The 14797-nt window shown below is 37.2% G+C and overlaps 1 protein-coding gene across 1 annotated transcript in view; it reads left to right on the forward strand.

Moving 5' to 3' along the window:
• Positions 1–10465: 10465 nt before the first annotated feature.
• Positions 10466–14797, forward strand: part of nompA (no mechanoreceptor potential A) — a 76528-nt gene continuing 72196 nt past the window's right edge. Inside the window, exon 1 of the mRNA XM_074097646.1 lies at positions 10466–10616. The gene's annotated coding sequence lies outside the window, so the exon portion shown is untranslated. The remainder of the gene's footprint in view (positions 10617–14797) is intronic.

Genomic DNA, 14797 nt, shown 5'->3' on the forward strand with positions numbered 1-14797 from the left:
AGGCGTGAAAACAAAGTTTAGATTAAAATCATATTTAACACACCTTTAAAACCGTACCATAAAAATATCGAACATGCCACAGTCTTGCATAGTCCCCGTTTTGTTCGGAAAAAAGGGAGGACGAAGGTTTCCGAAAGACAAAACTGTCTCAAAACACAGATATTAATTGCCCCGGAACGCATATTTGCCATAATTAATTTCAGATATTGCAGGATATTCACAAAATTATTCTAATTATAAATAAACCCGCGTAGCTCACCCAAAAACTATGAGATTTGACATTTCGGAGACCTCACGCTACACTAGCGCCTCTAGTGGCGAATTCATACGCGATAGCCCTCATTGAAGCTACTAAAAGCCAGCTGCCCCTACAGAGTAGGTATTTTCTATTTTGTTGTAAGGTTCTTGCAGTCGGTTCAATCAATCGAATCAGCTTTGAAGTTCCGAAGTTATAAAATAATGCTCAAAAGAAAATAAGGCCATGTGAATTTTATGGGAGAAACGAAAATACTAATAAATATAATTCTTTATAACATTCCTTGTCTAAAAATGGTTTTATTAAGTACAACATAACACAGTACAAGTTCTTTTCATCCAATTAAATGTATTCAATTAAAAACGCAAACATATTTTTGATTTCATTTTACCGATGAAATTCAAGTGGCCCTTACGAGTATATTCTTTTGAGTAGTATATTAATACTCTTTGAGTCTGATGAATTTTTATAAGTCTGGCAGAGACAAGGCTTTTGACGGCTTTTTTTTAAAAGCAATTTTTATTTCAGGTCATTTTGGTAACCTATATTTTACTTCAATATAAATTCAATCAATTTCATTCAATTTTTTTTTGTCCCTGCATGGTGGGACTCCCCACATCCCTCACCGCATCCCTAAATTTAATAAATTAAATTATAATTTACTCTATCTTGTCTGTATCGATATAGAAATGTAGTTTAGTAGTTACAAAAAGGCAACTCCAAAAAGTTTAACGATTTTTTTAATTGTCTGGCATAGCAATACACTGCAACCGATTGCGCCGAGCGCCACCCGATCACCATCCCATGCCGTGTACACCGTGACCTAAAATATACGGGAGCGTATGCAGCATAGGTATAAGCTACCAGTCACGTATGCAGAATATGAGAAATCTTTGACGATCTTATCTATGACATACGAGTAGAGCGATTACTGCAAAATGCTTTGAGATGTTTAGTTTGCGGCAGTATTCCATAAACATAACTAAGTGGGTGGGTACTTTTTAATGATGTTTACTTACATTAGTTACATCTGACGGTGGTCTTTAAAGCGTTGGGAGACTTGTTTACCAATAGGGACGTAGAATCGCAGTAACTAAAGACAGTAGTATTTTTATATTATATCTTTATAGTGACCCAGAAACGTTGAAGTAGCTGGCCGCTCACGTGCAGATGTTAATGCTAATTTATCTTCGTTGCTTATCTTTTATTTATCGTTGAATTTGATTTTCTTACCTACCTACATAATAATAATAATAATAATATAGCTTAATTATTCCATATTTTAAATCATCTTATCACATTTAATTAATTTAGTTTATTATAGTTTAATTATATTACATTACAATTTGAAATAATTATTAAAAACATATCATGCAAATACAAATTTCTAAATTTAATAAATTAATATGTATATTTAAGTATTATCTGGAGGGGGATCCGGGTAAAAGCCTCCTTCAAAGATACCACATATATACTTAGTTAATTATATAAAACACAAATTTCACTTTGTTTAGAGCCTTATATACATTGAGTTAATAACCAGACCTGAATTTATTTTAATAGGTATTTAATGTGTCTTAATTGGAAATAAATTTGTATAATTAAGCCAGAATTAAGATGAAGTCTTCCTATCACAAAAAAAGTTAGAAAAGCAAATGATCAACTTTTGGAAGACCATGGGCGGGATAAGTGTAAATTGGCCCAAAATGTGTAGGCCGGGATTCCGACCTACCCACCCTAAGATACTCTGTAAGTACATCTAATACGATTAGGCTTATAGCAGAATAGACAGCTTACTTATTAACTACCTTTAGGGTGCCTTTCCACCAGAGATGTGCTATGCTATACTATACTATTTACCGGCACGGATAAAACCGACATGGAAATACCGACCCGATATATTTCGTGTACACGCCCATACAGACTGGTGTCAAACTGACAAGAGTTTCTATGGGCGTGTCACAAAATGTCATGTCGGTATTGTACGTCCGGTAAATAGTGTCACCCCTATGCAGCTATAATGCTGCGAGGATGTGAAAGCTACGCTACGAAACTATGTGACCGTTTCCACTAGTATATAGTCGTTCGAGGAAGAAGCACTATGAAGATGCACAGCCGCGAGGCAGCTGTGCGAGGAAGATGCGCGCAGACGCACGCATCCATAGCACGCATCCATAGCACACATCCATAGCACGCATCTACAGCACGCATCCATAGCACGCATCCACAGCACGCATCCTCAGCACGCATCCATAGCACGCATCCACAGGACGCATCCACAGCACGCATCCAGAGCAGGGATCCATAGCACGTATTCAGAGCACGAATCCATAGCACGTATCCAGAGCACGCATCCATAGCACGCATCCAGAGCACGCATCCATAGCACGCATCCACAGCACGCATCCACAGCACGCATCCATAGCACGCATCCACAGCACGCATCCATAGCACGCATCCATAGCACGCATCCACAGCACGCATCCACAGCACGCATCCATAGCACGCATCCACAGCCCGCATCCACAGCACTCATCCATAGTACGCATCCATAGCACGCATCCACAGCCCGCATCCACAGCACTCATCCACAGCACTCATCCATAGTACGCATCCATAGCACGTATCCAGAGCACGCATCCACAGCACGCATCTTTCCATATAAAAAACATAGCTTAATTGAACCCGTTTCCACTAGTGCTATTATGCTATGTGGACCAATGAATATGATTGGTGGATATCAAGCACATCCATAGCAACGCAACGTACCTAGCATATCTCTGGTGGAAAAGCACCCTTAATAGGTAGGTACTGATCGGCATGACCTATTAGTAAGGACTATCCGCCGACTAAAGTCATTTCCACAGAGGTAATCTAGGCCAACAAACCTTGGTCTACTTAGGTAGACATACGTAAATATATTGTAAGTACAGCATTGGCACAAGTCTGCTAAAAAGGAAACTTAACCAATCCACAACTGTAAAACATGAGAATATAATATCTGCATATAACATTTTTTTAAATCATATTAGGTAGGTACTCTTCTCTGTGAAACCGTTCAATGGTAGGCCAGGAATCAAATAGTTCAACTGTACGTTTAACCATTCATGAATTTTAGATTTTTTTACGAAACTAGGAAAAAAAATTATAATATTTAGTATCTACACAAGATACATAATATCTGTCCCGATCACGGATCGAAACCAGAATCTCTAAGTTTCTCTATCCACAATTCTACTCCGTCACCTGCTTTGGAAAAACAAGGTTGTTTTAAGTACTTATAGTACAATTTTCAACTTAAAACAACAATTAATAACAAAGTGGGCCACGTGCGACAATGTTTTCTTTTTTGCTGGCCCATGATTGATTTCTCGACTAGCAATCAGATGAAAGTAGTAATTGCATGGATTACTCAACATTGGTTAACCGCGATCGGTTGCAAAATATTCCGTTTTCAACAACCAACCAATATCAGTAGGTACCTAGAGGTACTTCAATTTCAGTTACGAGTATTCCATACCTAGTTTTTCGTTCCTTTTACAACTTTATACATACTTAATTTTATGAGTACTTTATTCTTTTCCCATTTTCTTCCGTTGACGATCTGAATTTGGTTTTATTGAAGTCGAAATAAAGACGTAGTAGGTACGGTCAAGGAGTTTAATTCATTGGCCACCATGGAACTATTTCACAGTAAACGTCATAGTGACATCGCATTAATTGACAAGGAAAATCGTAATGACTTTTCCTTTGAAAAGGTTCCATGGTGGCTCAAGAATTAAAGTCCTTGACCGTATACATAAATAATGTAATGTGGGATGAAGGAGATTAGATAAATACTTAATCTAACCGAAACAACTTTTAGAAAAGTTTAAAAACTACCGCCATTCAAAGTTCATTATCTTAAAATCGGCTGAATGGATTTTTATCAAACTAGCTTTCACGAAAAAAACAATCTGCATCGAAATCGGTCCATCCGTTTGAGAGCTACAATGCCACAGACATGAAAGATAGACGGACAGAACAGACATTAGCGTCAAACTTGTCACCTCCTCTTTTTGCTTCGGAAAACGTTTGATGCCACGTACCTACCTACTTAAAACCTTTTGGTCAATCATTGAGGATATCTATCAAAAGATTAATACCTACATCAAAAAGGCTGGCTGCTTTCTACAAGCAGGGCACAGAATAGATAATAGTACAAGAGGGTAATAGGTGGCATACCCGGCACGATTGATCAAGAATATTGTGACACATGATCTGAAAACGTTAACATTTTATCTGACATCTATAACAGTAATCCAATGTACTACAAACGAAATGCCTACAACACTATTCTATCAGTTATCAAGTTATCATATCACCACGCTGATTCCGCGTGCTATAAATAAATGTAATAAATAGTAGGTAAACATTAATAAACGAACACCTTAAAATAAAAGTAATTCTTACTAAGCCTTGGAGTAACTATATTTTAAATTTATAGGGGAATTCTGTTTCTAAAATCGCAAACATACACAAGAAAATCACCGCACGACAAAGGTATCTACGTATCTACATACCTACTAAGTCTGAGAGATGGATAGAATTTGCGAAGCGAATTTTGTAAGAAGTCATTGTGCTGAAAAATATTTAGAATCAATTTTCTTTTTGTTATACATTAATTGAGCCCGAATTGAATTTTGACTGTTATAAATTGGGAGAAAAATTAAATGTAGTTTGAATTAAGACCAAAACATTCTTCAAAATTGTAAAAAAAATCTGAGTTTAGTTTTTTTACAAATGGTCACTATTTCTCATACGACCTATCTATCAAAATTGTAAAGTTTACCATGGGACATGATTTCAGTTTCTATGATATTATTGCTCACGTTTACATCCACATTTCTAATTAAATCTGCAATTAATAAATTAAGTACTTGTATTTCAAATTTAATTTTCGATACAATGATATTTTTGAGTAATATTATCACAAAAAACGGTCCCCAGTTCTTCTTCTTTAACATAAAGGGCCACGCAGCGCTGGCTCTACTCATAGCCTTTATGTTATAACATGTCGGCGGCCGATCGTAAAATCCGCCAGATCACGAAATTCCTAGGCATATCGTGAAATGCCGCCATTTCATGAATTGGCTAAGGGACATCCGCCATATCGTTCAAAACTCACCGTTTAGCGATTTGCCTAGTGACGTTTAGGCAGATCATGAAATTCCTAGGCATATCATGAAACGCCGCCATATCGGTTCTGGCACTTCGCCGGCCGCTGCCGCGGCACGCTCGCTTCGCTCGCTCGGCTCGTGCGTCGTGATCACAATTAATCACAAAATTAGTCACAGTTACTTGAAATAAAGATTCTTATTATTATTATTATTATTAATACTAACCACTCCTTGCTTTGCTCGTCGTACCTAATTTTTTCTATATAAATAAATAACAACTAGTGAATACTTTATTTATCAACAAAATACTAACCTCTAAAATACGGGCAGACGTCCATGGTTTTTTTCATATTGTGCACAGAATCCGTTTGATTCACATAAAAAGAACGGAGCTGATGTTCAAAAGCTTCTTTTGCACTTCTATTTTGAATTCATTCACTAGTTTCGGTTTAAGGATCATTTTGTTGCGACGCCGACATTTTTCACGCGCTAAACAAACACGACCGGTCAGCTGGTCACGGCCGCCATTGCATACGCAGCGCCACCAGTGGCCAAAAAAGAAACTATTTTACGATGTGCCCGGTATAGAGCTAGGAATATCGACGAATGCGTTGCTCTAATCGATCTGCCGTATTATTTCTCAGGCACATCGTGATATGCCTGGCCAACGTTTAGGCATATCATGAAATGGCGGCGTTTCACGATATGCCTAGGAATTTCGTGATCTGGCGGATTTTACGATCGGCCGCCGACATACATAAGGCCTCCCCCGTAGACTTCCAGTTGTTTCGGTTCGGCCTGCATGTACCTTGAACTCGCGCAAATACATAAAATATGAAATCGGATTCGATAGCTTAGCTTACGAGTATATTATGTTGCTTCAAAACAATCAAATACCTACCGTTGATTAAATCGGTTTCAATTGAATCGTAAGAATGCGGTTCCGCTCTCAGTAAACGGCCAATAACACGCGTTTATAGCGTGCATAAATAGAAACTATAATTTTGTAACTTCCGAAGGTTAAGATCAAGGTGCGTGTCATAAAACCTAACCATAGAAATTTATCCCATTCACTACTGTCTATTTAAGTGCTAAATGTTTCATTTGTAAGACAGACTTATCAATGTAAGGAGTAGTTTCTGATTGTTTTCAAAATAACCGTTCTTTATCTTGCGTTGTTGTAACACTTGTTATCGTCAGTAGGCAATTAGATTTAATTGTTTGCAATTATGACAGTTGAATGTGACTTCTTGATGATATATTATGTTATCGAAAGTGTGTGTGTTTGTATGTTTGTCCGTCGATCTATATTATGATTTTTGGCATAGAGATAGTTTATGAGCCAGAGAGTGACATAGGCTACTTTTTATCCTGAAAAAATGCACAGTTCCTGCGAGAACAGCGCGCGATAACCGAATTCCACTCGAGCGAAGCCGCGGGCAAAAGCTAGTTAGTAATATGTAATAACCTAACCAACAAAAAAAAACCTCGACTTTGTCACTTCGAAGTTCAATATCTCAGAAACATGTCTATGAACCATCGCTAGAAAACCTGATTTTAAATAAAAAAAACCGCATTCAAATCGGTCTACCCGTTTAAGAGCTACGGTGCCACAGACAGACACACACACCAGACACACATGGCGGTCAAACTTATAACACTCCTCTTTTTGCGTCGGGGGTTAAAAAAAACAAAATCAAAATTCAATTTTTAGCGACTTTTATTTAACTTCACCTTGTTGTGAAAGTTAATTTCGATCCACTTCTATTGGTCTGATTGACTTGAAATTTGGTATACATTATGTAGGTTAGATGATAATGATAGCGCAAGTACAGTGTGTAGCATAAATGAAATTATGACAAATACCTTAGATGAATGATTGGTCGACTAGATACCGCGCTACCTAAAAAAACAAAAGGTTCGTGAATGCGGCAATTCAATATTGTAGTGTGCGTAAGAACGGTGTAAGACAATTTGCAAGGATGCCAGTGTGCGTGACGAATTGTGTTGCCAGCTGCTCCACTGTTACCCGAATTATTGGGAAAGTAAATTATGCTGTGGTCTATTAAGTTACCGGTTACAAAATGTATCTTGGGAAATACTTAGAAATGAAGAAGTAATTAAGAGTGAATGTATTAATATGTTTGTATAAAGGTAAGGCGTAGGTTTCTTCTTTAAAAAAAAGGTAGGTATGATGAAGGTATAGATGTAGATCAGGCCTCACTTTTAATTAAAAAGATATATATTTAAGGACATTCAATATTTACAAATTATTACTAAAAATTCATGGACTGAGTCACCAACTAAGGAGTTTTGCGTAGTTAACACGTTGCACCTATAGTTAAACCTAATATAATGTACAGGCTAATAAACGCTAAAATAAAAAAAAATGTTTACAAAATATATATACATACATGCATACTTACATAGGTACATACGCTTGAAAAACATAACCCTCCTTCGGGCAGTCGGGTAAAAAGTTTACATTTCAGGAAAATGGGAAGAAATAGGAAAAAAATTTTTTTTTTCGTTTCCCATAATATCTAAGTAAATCAGCTGATTGGGCTTTTTGAATGGGAAGACGAAAAACATTTTTAATTTTAAGACATATTCACCCCTTAACTAAATAATTTCGGGTTACAATTTATACACCTTCAGTGTATATATCACAAAGATAAACATTAAATAATATAGAACTTGGTTGTTTATAATATATAATAATTACGTTATTCAAATTTATCATCATTTAATGATGATAACAATAAAATTCAATTTATTAAAATCTCAACCACGGGTAATTTAATTCTTGTGTACCTACGCGGCAACACAGAATGGCGTTTAGGGTTAATGTTATTTTATTTTGTAATTTCGAAATTACACGATATTTACTGATGGTATGTGATCCCAGCGTCCTTCTTATTTCTTGTAGTATTATTTTTACACAGTTTCACTGCGCAAACTGGCATTTTACTTAAGTTTATTACCAAAGTTTAACAGAACATCGGTACATGCATCTTACGCACAGTTTGCAACGCGGCTGACTCGACTCGGGCTCGAGTACGCCGAATTCGACGTACTATTTGTTGCCGCATTTGACAAGTAGGTACGCCGGCGGTATCTACTCGAGCGAGCGCGCGAGACCAATTATTCATCTACGACAAATAGGTACTTTCTTCTTGTTGTATACCTACCTATGTACGAAATTTCAAGACAATGATGGTCCAAAGTAAAGACCAATAAATTTAAACTAGGTATTTCATTTCATAACAAAATAAAGTTTTTAATTATTGCCTGAAATAAATTGTTTTATTTTCGTTATTACATATGTTCTTGTTTTTAATTTTATCCTTCCTAGGAGGTGAAATATTGACGAGCTTAAAAAAGATTAAAACTACTCATTCCTAAAGTTATTTATTGCAAAGAAGATATTTCATCATATCGGGGCGGTATTCGGTGCCGGTAAAAAGTGCCACCCGCTCTGTCCATTGGAGGACAATTTTGCCAGTGTCTAGTAGGTTTCACCGTAACGTTGTACGGCGATCAAATCTAGAAAACGAAATATACGAGGTAATGGTAGATGAACGATGACAGCGCGATTACGATTCTACTTCATTTCTAACTCTACTTACTCTGCACTCGATAATTTGTATTTGTCAGTAGCGCTTTGAAGTTTTTAGAAGAAAATCACACATTAGCAGCAAACGGCCAGTATTAAATTATCGAAATAGTAGGTATGCAACCTCGCTAAAAACATTAATTGGCGCCGGTTGCAGTCGTAACTTTTTGACTGGGCGGGCACAGTAAAAAAGGGATTTAAGAACACAAACACAACTTAATTTAAGACATATAGTGTAATCGATTCTACTCTCGATTCTGAGAAAACTACTTTCTGATTTTTAGGTATTTAATTAACACCTTGTATACCTGTGTTTTCTGTACCTACTGCTGAAGTACTATGTGTAGTGTTTAATAAAAAGTAAGTAATTGTATTGTAGGTAGCAATGTGTTAGCACTTTACAACAATAAGGTTAAACATTGTTTCAATAAAATAATTGTATTAGATTAGGCCAATACACAAAAAGTGTGATGATTGATAAGTACCCAGACACGACAGGAGATCCGCCCCCATTATGTCGGTGTTACAATTAATTTAGCGAATTCTGTGAACCGACATGCCGACCTGCAATCTTGGGTGGATCAGCGTGAGATGACCGAGGTAACCGCTGCCAAGGTCGATGCGAAACAAAATAATGATAATTGTATCATTTGTAATGATTTAATGATGGTTATCGTTGAGTTTCGCGCTGCGGCCGCGGCGCGCGCGCCGACCGCCCGCCATGTTGGAAGCCATTGTGCTCTGCTTCCGGAAAAGCGCACGGTTTGGGGTCACTGAGTGTACATCAACTTGGACGCGTCTTTTTAGGTTTATGCTAGTCCTAGAATGCCTATGACCAATTGCTGGTAAAAAGTGATCTTTAGATAAACATATTTCTTTTTCCACCCGCTAACTATTAGTTCCCTTAAAGATCACTTTTTTGTCCGTCTCAGGTAACCTAATCTGCCTTGCTGTCAATTAATTGGAAGTATTGGAACGTCCCACCCAGAAATTCTGACAGGCGGATACTTAACTATGTACATAATTTTACTTATACTAATTAGAGCCTAATGCTGCTTGTACGGTATCACATTTCACATTAACTTATTGCTTGAACTCAGTTAAGTAAAAAGGGATAGGCTATTCATTACATTAGATTTATGGCTCTAAAATCCTTTCACCGATGTTCCCAAACATAACGGCGCTGTCCCCAATAAAATACCTTCCTAACAGTTATAGTTCAATACCTATTAGTTTTAATGAGCACAGTGAATTCGTTGTCCAACAATGACAAAGGTATTTTAATATGATCCCGCCGGGCATAGATCGCCGTTTGGTCAGCTCGGGGCCGCCATGGAAAATTAGCGATGCGTGGCGATGGTGTGATTCGCTCACATCAATGCTCTCCCATTGTCGTCCCCCACTAAATGTGATTTAACTGAATTATGGAGTAGAAATGTCCACAATTTATTTTTGACTGTCCAGTGGAGTGCCCGCGCGGCTCCCGGGGTTTAACATTAACTTTAGTGCAGGTTGCGTGTGTTGTCTTGGACTGTATGTGCTACGTGCTACGACCGTAGAGGCTCGCTATAGGAAAGCTTTACAAGTAAGTGCTCCTTCGTAGCGGCGGAAAAGCTGGGCCGAAACTACGAGCTCGTTTTACGCAACTTAATTATAAAGTGGCAACGATGTGTAAACGGATATTTTGTAAATATGTGAAACGTCGAACACGTCATTTTATTATGTGGAGTTTTTTGTTTTGTTATGTCGCTGGCTATGCTATTGAAGGTCTAGATGGTTTGAGTACGGCTCTCAATGGTGTCACGCAAAGAAATACGTATTTTGATGCTCAAGATTAACTAATAAAAATGTAGTGCAAATTCATTTCAAATTTAAAATGGCTTGAAAATGTATACTGAATGGCTATTTTATCCGAGAATTTCTGAAAAAGCTGACCTTTGACACTAAAAACGTAAGTGTCAAAAATCCGCTTTTTAGTTAGTCTTCGTCTTAGTATGTACTTACTTTGATTGAACAAGTTATACTTTATATTCATAGCTTGACGTTTTTAATATAGAAAAACTAACATAAATACATTTTTAAATTAGTGCCGTTGAAGCGTAGCTCTACATTAAGTGATGAGAAATTAAAGTGAGAGATTCAAGAGAAGAAATTCAAGTAACATTATCAGATGTGGCAACTTTACCATCCGTAAGCAACTTTACCCCGTGAACCCAGTGACAAAATGTGATTACTTAATGAAATTGGCAAGTCATTTGATCGGATTTGATAAACAAGCAAAGTTTTTACATTAAAAGCTTAGAAAATCAAACGAGAATCAGCTTGCTGTGTGTTTGACTATATAGCTACGCTATATCTTCATCATGTTTTGTTTAATTGACAAAAAAATACGTGTTCAATATTTTATAATAATCTGATGGATCAATCATATAATTTTTTAGAACATTAGTCTATTGGTTAATAAGTATAATCAAAAATATTTTATAGCTAGTTTTTACAGAAGATGAAATTTGCCTCGTTAGACGGTATATGTACAGTCAAGGAAACTAGGAAACTGAATCACGTACCAGGATGGAATCTCGTAATCAATTTCGCTACGATTTATTTTGCAAATGTATGGGATGTCAACATGACATTAGTAGAACAAAGGTTCCACCCTAGTATATACGTGATTCATGCAGTTTCTTCGACTGTAACAAACTACGTAAACCAGTCTATCCCTCTCATGGTTGGCGTCTCTCGCGCATGCTCTGTAACTGCATTATGCAACTGACGCGTGTGCAACACGTGCCTGTAGTTTTATATCACTTCTACATGTATGACAGAGGCTTGTACGAATGAAACGGCTTCTTGAGATAATGACAAGAGGTTATCTCATATCTACTTGTACATACGCTTGTAAGTTTGTCAAGTGTGTTTTGTTTCTTTTCTTTTGTACAATAAAGAGTTTACATACATACATACCATACTATAGTCTAAACTACTGTTACATACTAGCAGTGGCGTGGTGCCGTAACAACTTTATTCCCACCGGAGGCCGTATGGTCTAACGCGCTGATGTTCTTCTTCTTCTCTTTTAAAATATGGCTTTTCTGTCCTAATTAATACTTAGGACAATTTCGCCAGTGTCAAAGTAAACTCTCTTTGAGAGGAACGTTGTACGGTGGTTGTAGTTTTTGCAACTTGATAGTAAAATTCCAGAAACCACATGGACACAACTTGCGCATTAAAAAATGTCAGACACGAGAGAAATATAGAATTTTGTGATCACTGTTCACTGTTAAGGTTAATCGCCGCATAAAACACTATCAAAATTATACTTCAACTAGCCAAAGAAACTGAAATAGCAAAATTAGATATTGTCTACATCCGCCATGTTCATGCGCTGACGTTCGCAATCTAATGAATGATCATCTCTTTCTACCCTCGTCTTATACCATATGACAGAAAGAAGTGGTGAAAATGATTGTGAGTCCAAGTGCATTAGACAATGAGGCCTCGGTTGCTTAATTAATTGGTTTACGTGACGTCAGTGACGACAAGTACAGTAAGTACCCGGCGATAAAGATTGCACATCGGTCTACGGAAAAAGACAATTGGCTGTACACTCTTTATGTGGGTTTCAACAACTCTTTATTATATATTTTCATCTAAATGCGTCTTATCGTCTTATTTTTATCTAAACGACTGACAAACGTCACATAAGTAGTGTGTGACAATGCTCTATTTACGAAGCCGAAATTAGCCGAGTCTTTCCAAAGACCGACGTGTAATCTTTATAGCCGGGTATTGTATGTCAAAGTTTTTGCACATTAACACACTGTGGATTGCCTAACGACAATGTCCAGTTCACGCTACTGAGCTAAGGACTTGAAATTTGGCAGACATTATTCCTTGGGGATATAGCGCAGCGAAGAGATTTTTTGAAATTTCAACAGGGTAGGTAGGCCTTATTGTCTAACACACTTGTAATCACAATCCTTTTCATCACTACTTTCTGTCACACGGTCACACATGTCGTCTTATAAGACGAGGGTCGAAAGAGATGGCGAACGTTAGTGCGTAAAGCCGGGCTTAGACTATACGGTATATCAATAGAGTTTATAAAAAGTGTAAACAAACCGATTTCATAAAAATTCTTGTATAAACACCCACTGGATCGAATCAATAACACATTTATCTAAAATTGGTCGTCTTTTATTTAGACGTCTAATAACTTTTTTCACCAAAATTCACTTGATTTAAATTGATTAATTGATATACTGAACAGATTAATTATTTTGCAACAGTTCTAGGTTTTTACATCACTAAATGTCTGTGGTCGGGTAAATGGCGTCTTTGTTTACACTTTTCATCAATTGAATTGATATACAATATAGCAAGAAAAATGGTGCAAGTTGCAATACATTGCGAGCCCTTAAAGCCAACGAGTTTGAAGTGGTCAATCGAGCGCCGCAATGTAATGCGACTTGCATGATTTTTCTTACAGGTCTAAACTAGGCTCTAGACAAAACGGCCATTTCCACATTCACAATCCCTTTTATCTTCATCTTTTGATAGAAAAAAGTGTGGTGAAAGCGATTGTCATTCGGAATAGGTTAGACAATACCGCCTCAGGTCACACAGCTAAATTAGTGTAGATATTTCATCCCTTGAACACAGGATGAGAATTATTCGCAAACATTGAACATCCTTAGAATGTTTTCTACTTACTTTCGGAATTTAATTAACGTAGTATCAGATAGTGGTATTAACTTTGCAAACATTTGCTGATTTTATGCCGTTGTTATGTGCAAAGGATGGTTGGTTCAAGATAATGTCAAGGTTGGCAAACATTTAAGGAGGTATACTAATTCCAGACTAAATAAGGTATCGGCGGTAGCTAGTTTAAAGTTCACTTTTATTTGAAAAGAAGGTACATTATTTTGGCTATAAGTATACTTGTAAGTAATTTTGACTAAGATGTAGAGTTTGTGAAGTTAGGCCTTGTAGAGTTAGGGCGTGTAGAGTTAAAAGCTTGGCTTTACATGAGATCTGATAATAACATTTTGTCAGTGCAAGTCGTGGGGGTCTCATCTTGGCAACTTACATGAAAATGAATTTTCGAAATCAGTGAATTTTCATCGTCGTTTGAGCTATGTTTCAAAATTTTCAGGAAGATGGAGTTTAGATCCATTTCTACGTTTATCCTTTCAACCATCGATATAATAGTATTGAAAATTGTTCATAAAGCTGCACTTTCGTCGCTGCTTTTGACAAATTGTACATTAAATTTGCCATACCTAGGTACTTGCCATCAGCATCACTGAGTCACGTATTATTTGCTTAGTTTAATCACTTGAGCCGTGGTGGCCGAGTGGTTTGACCTATGGCCTCTCAAGCAGAGGATCGTGGGTTCAAACCCCGGCTCGCACCTCTGAGTTTTTCGAAATTCATGTGCGGAATTACATTTGAAATTTACCACGAGCTTTACGGTGAAGGAAAACATCGTGAGGAAACCAGCACATACTTGCGAAGCAATTCAATGGTGTGTGTGAAGTTCCCAATCCGCACTGGGCCCGCGTGGGAACTACGGCCCAAGCCCTCTTATTCTGAGAGGAGGCCTGTGCCCAGCAGTGGGACGTATATAGGCTGGAATCATGAATGATAATCACTTGATGTACCTAAGTAAATCGTATTGCCTCATATAGTGATAATGATATAATTTCCATAAGTGCATAGTATCTTATAGTACCTATAGGTATTTTATAATATATTCGTAACGTA

This window comes from Choristoneura fumiferana, chromosome 14 (genome assembly GCF_025370935.1).
Source record: "Choristoneura fumiferana chromosome 14, NRCan_CFum_1, whole genome shotgun sequence".
In the NCBI taxonomy this organism is placed as follows: Eukaryota; Metazoa; Arthropoda; class Insecta; order Lepidoptera; family Tortricidae; genus Choristoneura; species Choristoneura fumiferana.